General features: G+C 43.7%; 1 protein-coding gene across 1 annotated transcript in view; it reads left to right on the top strand.

Annotated features, from left to right (window-relative positions):
- The window catches only part of ZC3H18 (zinc finger CCCH-type containing 18), a 177,613-nt gene that overhangs the window by 67,633 nt on the left and 99,980 nt on the right, over window positions 1–10,000 (top strand). The gene's annotated exons all lie outside the window — the stretch shown is intronic.

Below are 10,000 nucleotides of genomic sequence, written 5' to 3'. Positions count from 1 at the left end.
TGCTCCATGAGCGATATCGTCTAGTGTTTGCCCTGCAGTACCGGGAACGGTGTCGTTAACATCACTGAGCATCCACACTGAGCTGTGAGCGTCCCTCAGACTCTTCCTGCATTAGACGGTGAAATGCGCTGTTCCCAATCACCCTGATCATCAATGCAGCTTTGCTAAACAGAAAAAGATGGAAAAAAAACAAATCCTTCAGCTTATAGACTATTCTAATATATACACATATATATTATACACACAAGCCCCTTCTGCCACCACCATACATTTCTCCCTGGCTCCTAAATTCAGTATATTCGCACAGTTTTCACGTATTATATATTGTTTTATAGCTCGTTTGTCTGTGTGTACGTACAGTAAAATCAAAAGTTTACATTATTTCTTTGTATCCATGTTTACCTATTAGAAAAGTTATTTAATCATTTATTGATCTAACACATACACAATTACTCAGCGCTCTTGCACAGTCCCTGCCCCAGTGGGGCTTCTACATTCCCTATCACAGCCCATGGACGCACACAGGTACATTTTTTGTCAGATGCTACCTAGCCAACCTGTATGTTTTTTGATTGAGGGAGGAAACCACATATTTAGATGAAACCCACGCAAACACGGGGAAAACATACAAACTACACGCAGATAATGCCTTGGACAGGAAGTGAACTGAAGGCTGTGAGGCAGTAATGTTAACCCATGTGCCACTCGTGTCGCCCAGGTAGGTAGGTTGTATGGCGTAATTACATGGCCTATCAATTGGTTCAACTCAAAATAATCAGATTGCAAACTGTTTACTCAGACAGGATATTGCTTTGTTTTACCACCCTGAAAATAGATGTGTCTGGCACGGGAGAGCTTAAAGGTCAAATTAGTTTTTGTGTAGTAATTCCCCCAGATACATCATCCCCAGTCCAGCATTTAGGCCGTATCCAACCCTGTTCCATTTGCTTGCCTGGGTTGTCAGTGGGCAAGACACTGCCTGTCTCAGCAGTAGACTCTGTCAGCCGGAGCGAGCAGGGTGTTTAGGAGGTCACCGGACGCCCCTCGCTCCTCCCTTTGTCAGTAAGTCGGCGTGTATTCTGGTTTTATGGTATGTGACCCAGGAAAGAATATATAACTGCAGCTCTTCAGTATCCACGGATTAGCTCCAGTAAAGAACCTGGAGCTTGTGAGGCAAATACAAATATAAAATAAAACTACAAATTACAGCAATGCCGCTGGTCTAAAGGCTTATATCCACTACACGATTCTCTCCATGAGCGATATCGTGTAGTGTGTCCCCTTCAGTGTCCGTAACGACATTGAGCACCCACACTGAACGATATATCGATATATCGTTCAGTGACGTCACCCTCCCTCACCCCCTGTACTTGCAGGACCTGACAATATCGTCAGGTTGAAAGGCAAGAAAAAGTGTTGTCTTTGGTGCACATTGATTGATCTCAAATATGATACAAAACCGTTTAATAAGAGTGTACGTATGGAGTATAAAAATTAACTTTTATCTAAAAACCATAACCCAAAATGACCTACTCAGGACCATAAGGGGTAGAACCAGCGAAATACTCTAATCTATTTATACTCTATAGGTTTTTTAATAAGAGGTGCTATAAGAAAAGAGGTGAATAAACCTGTATTAAATTATCCTACTGTGTCTCTATTTATTAGTGTTGTTTTATTTAGTTTACTTATTAACCATTCATTGGTATCAAGTTTGTCCAGATCATTCTGATCATTTAGTAATATACTGTCATTTTTTATCTTATTTTATTATGTTTGGTCTAAGTGGATCCTGCTGACACTCCTATTGGCAATAGTTTATTTGAGGTCACGTATATTCGTTCATATAGTAAACCTTAGTGATATTTAATTGCAATAGCTTTAGTAATACCGCTTATTCCCAGGTTACTAGGATTCCTACAGCTGGTGGCTTACTATCGTAGAAACAGATGTTGCAATTTGCTAACAATGTTGCAAAGATCTATTTTGTCTGGCACTTATGATATGGAGGGGAAACGTCCTATTCTGGTGGCCTGAGGTGATCTCCACTTTGCGCATATAGAATGTAAGTTTAGTTTTATGAATCACAATTCTCTTATAGTGTCTATATTATACGTACATGCTGTGTCCTCAGCATACACACAGTGGGCCTGACTCAGAGCCGCTCGTAAGGGGCCGCTCATATGCTCTGAGCGATGTTCGCACAATTGCGCATGCGTATGGGTCGTCATGCGCAAACCAGTCATTGCGGTCGGAAATCGTGCGCTCGTAAAACAGCGAGGGGCTGCTAATTTGATTGACAGAATGTACCGTTTGTGGGTGGTAACAGGGGAAGGTGCTTGAAAACGGGGGAGTGGAGATCCGAACGCAGGCGTGCCTAACGGTCAAAACGGCGTTTAATGGGAGTGCATAATTAGTAAAGGAGCGTCTTCGACCACGTCACTTGGTTGTCTTTTAGCCTGAACTGCTCGCAGTGATAGCGGGAAGAAAATCCTACCACAAGCACTGCGAGCAGTTCAGATGCCTTTCGATGTTCCCGATTAATCTAATAAATACTGGAGATGACGTGTGATGCAAACGGCAAAGGGGCGTCTTTACAAACTAGCGAGCGCATTTTTCGGACGCTCACTCAGACATAGAGGCGTCAACACACCGCAAAGAGCGTGCGCTCAATTTAAATATCCGGCCCCTTTTTTAGAACGAGCGTCTGCAAATAGCGTCCGGCTCTGAATCAGGCCCTGTGTTTGTTGCATCCAGCAAGTGTGTAAAAATCCTATTTCCAGAGTTAAGATGCAGATGCACTACACGAGAATGGAACGACTGTGCGATTACAAATTCTTAATCGTGCAATCGTTCATCATACTGTGCAGTGGATAACGTGCCGACACTGAACGATATGTCGATATTGACAGGTTAGCCTGCATGTTCAGGCAATGAAAAATACAGACGACCAGTGGGAGCGCACATCGCTGGTCGTTGCTGGCATTTTCACTGCACGACTAATTAACGATAACGATGTTGTAATTATGCAATCGCTCATTTTTATTTGTGCAGTGGATACGCGCCTTTAGTGATATCTTAATAATATGTGCAGCTGGAATATTGTGTATCTAGAGCTGTATATTTATTCTCACATTCCAAATGTAATATCTCTAAATGTAAATGAAGGTGAGTCCTAATTATTGTTAGCTCCGTTTACATTAGACACATTGTTGCCGCTGTGTGTGTGTATTAGTGACTCAGACGTGTCATCTAAGCCCGTCCCGTGGTTATGTCTCATTATGGATATCACAGTAACGGCAAATTAGATATAATTCCCGGGGAAACTTCCGTGGTGTTCAGCAGAGTTGTGATTACTGCAATTAAATAGCAGATTATATCTAATTTACCGTTACTGTGATATCAATTATGAGACATATTAATACATATATATAAGTAATCACGGGACGGGCTTAGGTATGATGAGAGGCATTTACTATCTGGATACTCATCATTTGTATGCTACCTGTACTCTATTAGTAACAATCTATAATACCATGAAAATGAGAGACAGGTGGTTACACCCCTGTACTGCCGATTTAAATAATAAACGTAATACAACAAATACGTTACCACATGCCTGAGGTGTCATCATCCAATAAATAGCAGCACTCTACTATGATATGGTCCTCGTCTAGCAGTTCTCTATGATGTGTAGCAGAGTTACGAATATTGCAATTACTGTGCATCCGGAAAGTATTCACAGCGCTTCACTTTTTCCAAATTTTGTTATGTTACAGCCTTATTCCAAAATTGAATAAATTCATTTTTTGCCCTCAAAATTCTACACACAATACCCCATAATGACGACGTGTAAAAAGTGTTTTTTTTTTTTTTAATTTTTAATTTTTGCAAATTTAATTAGAAAAACACCATCACATGTACATAAGTAGTCACAGCCTTTGCCATGAAGCTCAAAATTGAGCTCAGGTGCATCCTGTTTCCACTGATCATCCTTGAGATGTTCCTGCAGCTTAATTGGAGTCTACCCGTGGTAAATTCAGTTGTTTGGACATGATTTTGAAAGGCATACACCTGTCTATATAAGGTCCCACACTTGACAGTGGATGTCAGAGCACAAGCCAAGCATGAAGTCCAAGGAATTGTCTGTAGACCGCAGAGACAGGATTGTCTCAAGGCACAAATCTGGGGAAGGGTACAGAAAAAGATCTGTTGCTTTTGAAGGTCCCAATGAGCACAGTGGCCTCCATCATCCGTAAATGGAAGAAGTTCGCAACCACCAGGACTCTTCCTAGAGTTGGCCGGCCGTCTAAACTGAGCGATTGGGGGAGAAGGGCCCTAGTCAGGGAGGTGACCAAGAACCCGATGGTCACTCTGTCAAAGCTACAGCATTATTCTGTGGAGAGACGAGAACCTTCCAGAAGGACAAACATCTCTGCAGCAGTCCACCAATCAGGCCTGTATGGTAGAGTGGCCAGACAGAAGCCACTCCTTAGTAAAAAGCACATGGCAGCCTGCCTGGAGTTTGCCAAATTGCACCTGAAGGACTCTCAGGCCAAGAGAAACAAGATTGAACTCTTTGGCGTGAATGCCAGGCGTTATTTTTGGAGGAAACCAAGCACTGCTCATCACCAGACCAATACCATCCCTACAGTGAAGCACGGTGGTGGCAGCATCATGCTGTGGGGATGTTTTTCAGCGGCACGAACTGGGAGACTAGTCAGGATAGAGGGAAAGATGAATGCAGCAATGTACAGAGACTTCCTGGATGAAAACCTGCTCCAGAGCGCTCTTGACCTCAGACTGGGGCGACTGTTCATCTTTCAGCAGGACAATGACCCTAAGCACACAGCGAAGATATCAAAGGAGTGGCTTCAGGACAACTCTGTGAATGTCCTTGAGTGGCCCAGCCAGAGCCCAGACTTGAATCCGATTGAACATCTCTGGAGAGATATGAAAATGGCTGTGCACTGACGCTTTCCATCCAGCCGATGGAGCTTGAGATGTGCTGCAAAGAGGAATGGGCGAAACTGCCCAAAGATAGGTGTGCCAAGCTTGTGGCATCATATTCAAAAAGACTTGAGGCTGTTATTGCTGCCAAAGGTGCATCAACAAAGTATTGAGCAAAGGCTGTGAATACTTATGTACATGTGATTACTTGGGTTTTTTTTTTTTTGTATTAAATTAGCAAAAATCTCAAAAAAACTTTTTGCACGTTGTCAGTATGGGGTATTGTGTGTAGAATATTGAGGACAAAAATGAATTTATTCCATTTTGGAATAAGGCTGTAACATAACAAAATGTGGTAAAAGCGGAGCGCTGTGAATACTTTTCGGATGCACTGTAAATATCAGTACTCTACTATGATATGTTCCTCGTGTAGTAGTTCTCTATGTTGTGTAGCAGAGTTGTTGAGTATTGCAATCACAGTAACGGTAAACTAGATATAATCTGCTATTTAATTGCAGTAATCACAACTCTGCTGAACACCACGGAAGTTTCCCCGGGTATCTAATTTGCCGTTACTGTGATATCCATAATGAGACATAACCACGGGACGGGCTTAGATGACACGTCTGAGTCCCTAATACACACACACACAGCGGCAACAATGTGTATAATGTAAACGGAGCTAACAATAAGTAGGACTCACCTTCATTTACATTTAGAGATATTACATTTGGAATGTGAGAATAAATATACAGCTCTAGATACACAATATTCCAGCTGAACATAATATTACCTGTGATATCAGTGAAGGTGCCCAACCACACAGCGATTTTTCATCCCATTTGGGCGATTTCGACGAATCGCGCAGATGAATCGTGTAAAATAAGGGCAAATCGTGAGTTTCTACACATGATCACGATGCCGATGCGCGTCCCCGCTGGTCGCACATCGCATCGTCAGATCTGCCGTGCAGTAGGGCAGATCTGACAATCTAGGAGGCGACGCACTGTGATAGTCTGGATGCAGGAGAGATCGTATGAAGGTTGGACACCAAATTGTGTGCAGATCAGGTGCAGAGCTGCCGGGGAGCGTTTCAAGGGATATTGTACACATCGCACACATCGCCTGATCGTGTGCACATCGCTATGTGTGTGGGCACCTTAACTCTGGAAATAGGATTTTTACGCACTTACTGTATGTAACTGAAACACAGTGTGTATGCTGAGGACACAGCATGTACGTATAATATAGACACTATAAGAGAATTGTGATTCATAAAACTAAACTTACATTCTATATGCGCAAAGTGGAGATCACCTCAGGCCACCAGAATAGGACGTTTCCCCTCCATATCATAAGTGGCAGACAAAATAGATCTTGGCAACATTGTTAGCAAATTGCAACATCTGTTTCTACGATAGTAAGCCACCAGCTGTAGGAATCCTAGTAACCTGGGAATAAGCAGTATTACTAAAGCTATTGCAATTAAATATCACTAAGGTTTACTATATGAACAAATATACGTGACCTCAAATAAACTATTGGCAGTAGGAGTGTCAGCAGGATCCACTTGTCGTAAGGGACCTATCCATTAGACGACTTTCTGAACGGTGCGACCAAAACCAGGAGGTTTTGGTCGGAACGTTCAGAAAGTCGTCTAATACCCCTTTTACACCGACTGAAATATCTCGGGTTGATGCACATGAGCGCGCATAATCCCGGGAATTTAGTCGGTGTGAACGGATCAACCCGAGTCCAGAGACCCAGGGATGCGACTTTGCTCCATTGCAGGGTTGAGCGCGGGTTGCTCCCGTATCACCCTGCAATGTAAACGGTGCGGCCCGGCTCACGATGACCCTGGTCGCGCCGCATGCCGCCTGATTGGCCGGCTTCAGTGGCGCTTGGAGATGACATCATCTCCAAGTGGCCACTGCAAGCAGCGTCTGCCCGAGCGGCACGAAGCAGCGCATCCCACCTGCTCTCCCTGCCTCCGGACCGCTGCAGGATAAGCTAAGTAGGTCGCGGAGGGGGGAGGGAGGGGAAAAAGCGCTGGTCACCTTCGCCGGGCAGCCGGGTCAGCGCCGCAGTGTAAAAGGGGGTTGCCCCGGGTCTGATCTGGGTCGGAAACGTGTTCCAAATCCCGGGTCAGATCCGGGGATTTTGGTGTAAAAGGGGTATAATGAATAGCCGGCAAGGACCAGCAATGCGCGTACACGCTAGGTCCTTGCTGACGCCGACTATCTGTGGAACATGCCCAGCTACCTGACAACGATCGTCAGGTTTGCAGATAGGAGGTCGGTCTCCTGCACTGAATGAAGTTCAGTGAACCGCCGTTCAGTTTGGGGCACCACACCTAGGCGACCTGAAGGACCAAACGCTAGTCGTTCAGTTTTTCAGGTCTTATAATGGATAGGCCCCTTTTAGACCAAACATAATATAAAAAAACTAAAAAATTACAAAACAACATAAACAAAAAATAAAAAATGACAGCATATTAAAGCAATGTTGCCTTTCTCTAGGTTTCGGAGTACATACCTGTGTGATGACACAATATCCTGCCCCATCCTTTATATTTGTTGCTCTAAAAATCAATAATCTTGCAACCTTTGCATATGATTCATACTTTATGTATTTGTCTTTTTACAAGTCTCCCAGCCTTTCTCCTCTGGTGGAGCAATGTCAGGTGTGAAGTTTTTTTTCTTTTATAGATAGTTTATTCTGATTTTATTGTAAGAGATGAGAAATACAGTTTATACTGGGGGGGGTGGGGACTGTTTACAGGATATTGCCTTATTTTACCATCCTGCAATATAGAGGAGTCTGGTGGCATGGGAGGGTTTAAAGAACAATTCAGTTTTGGGTGGAGTGTCCTAAGTAATTCCCCCAGGTGGATGGTCACCGGTACAGCACTTAGGGGGAGATTTACTAAAGCTTGGAGAGAGATAAAATTGGAGATAAATAGCACCAACCAATCAGCTCCTAACTCCTGTAAAGTGACAGTTAGGAGCTGATTGCTTGGTGCTATTTAACTCCAATTTTATCTCTCTCCAAGTTTTATTACATCTCCCCCTTTGTCTGTATCCAACACTGTTCTGTTTGCTTCCCTGGCTTGTCAGTGTGCAATACACAGGCTGCAGCCAACACAGTCACTATATGGAGAATGTGTTTAGGGGATCTGTCTGCTGCATAGTAGATGATAAATCCCTCCAAAGTGATCTTGTTGAGCTCATTATTATGTAGGTCATCATTTAAAGTTTTTGGAGTCCAATGTCATGGTTTCGGGGACCGAATGCATGGTTTGTGTCTATATATATATATATATATATATATATATATATATATATATATATATATAGAGAAAGAGAGATATAGAGATATATATATATACTATAGCTTGACAAATTTTTCTAAACTCTAGGAGCCAGGATGAAAGTGTAGGAACCAGACCAATGTCCCCCCCCCCAAAAAAAAAAATTACAGGAGCGAGTGCGGAGCACAGCTCTGTGTGTTATGCAACTGTTATACACACACTATACTAGTCCACAAAATGGTCACAGTTGAATGGATACAGTAATATGGAGGCCCCCTCACTGCTCTGCACAGCTCCCCTGCTCCTCCCCCCACCCTCCAGTAATAACAGACCACATTTCACATAAAATAATGGTTCCAGAAAGTACAACAAAACCCCCTCCCCTCGTGGTCACACCACTATCCCTCTGAAGCCGCTCCGCAATCCCTGGCCACGCATAGACCCTACTACCGGAGAGCTCTATGCAGCCAGAGATGGGAGACAGTAGACAGCCGGGACGTACAGGAGGATCAGCGTAGACTGGGACAGACAGCAGAGATCAGAGCAGGCCAGGATGGAGAGGAGTAGTCAGCGCAGGCCGGGACGGACAGAGGCACAGCAGTCACCACAGGCGACACTCAGCACATGCACTCCTGCATGCCCTATATGCATGATATGAACACCGCAATACTATAGGCATGAAACTCCTGCTGGAGCTGATGAGGCTCTGCTTCCTCCCTCACTGCAAAATCTGGTAGCCAGGCAGCAGAATCTGGTAGCCATGGCGACCTGGCCCCCGGGACTTGTAGAGCCCTGTGTATATATACAGTCGGGTGCATAAATATTGGGACATTGACAGAATTTTCATATTTTGTCCTCTATTCGCCACCACATTGGCTTTGAAATGAAACAAACAAGATGTGATTTAACTGCAGACTTTCAGATTTAATTTGAGGGTAATAACATCCAAATCAGGTGAACGGTGTAGGAATTACAACGGTTTCTATATGTGCCTCCCACTTTTTAAGGGACCAAAAGTAATGGGACAAACTAAACAATCCTAAATCTAACTTTCACTTTTTAATACTTTGTTGCAAATCCTTTGCAGGCAATTACAGCCTGAAGTCTGGAACGCATAGACATCACCAGACGCTGGGTTTCATCCCTGGTGATGCTCTGCCAGGCCTCTACTGCAAATGTTTTCAGTTCCTGCTTGTTCTTGGGGCATTTTCCCTTGAGTTTTTTGTCTTCATCAAGTGAAATGCATGCTCAATCGGATTCAGGTCAGGGGATTGACTTGGCCATTGCATAACATTCCACTTTTAGCCTTAAAAAACTCTTTGGTAGCTTTTGCAGTATGCTTCGGGTCATTGTCCATCTGCACTGTGAAGCGCCGTCCGATGAGTTCTGAAGCATTTGACTGAATATGAGCATATAATATTGCCCAAAACACGGCAGTTCCATTGGCAGCCATACATGCCCACGCCATGACACTACCACCACCATGCTTCACTGATGAGGTGGTATGTTTTGGATCATGAGCAGTTCCTTTCCTTCTCCATACTCTTCTCTTCTCTTCCCATCACTCTGGTACAAGTTGTCTCATCTGTCCATAGGATATTGTTCCAGAACTGTGATGGCTTTTTTAGATGTTGTTTGGCAAACTCTAATCTGGTCTTCCTGTTTTTGTGGCTCACCAATGGTTTACATCTTGTGGTGAACCCTCTATATTCACTCTTGTGAAGTCTTCTCTTGATTGTT

Source organism: Taudactylus pleione, unplaced genomic scaffold, assembly GCF_031769625.1.
Source record: "Taudactylus pleione unplaced genomic scaffold, aTauple2 ptg000447l, whole genome shotgun sequence".
NCBI lineage: Eukaryota > Metazoa > Chordata > Amphibia > Anura > Myobatrachidae > Taudactylus > Taudactylus pleione.
This window is presented reverse-complemented; position numbering and strand designations above follow the sequence as displayed.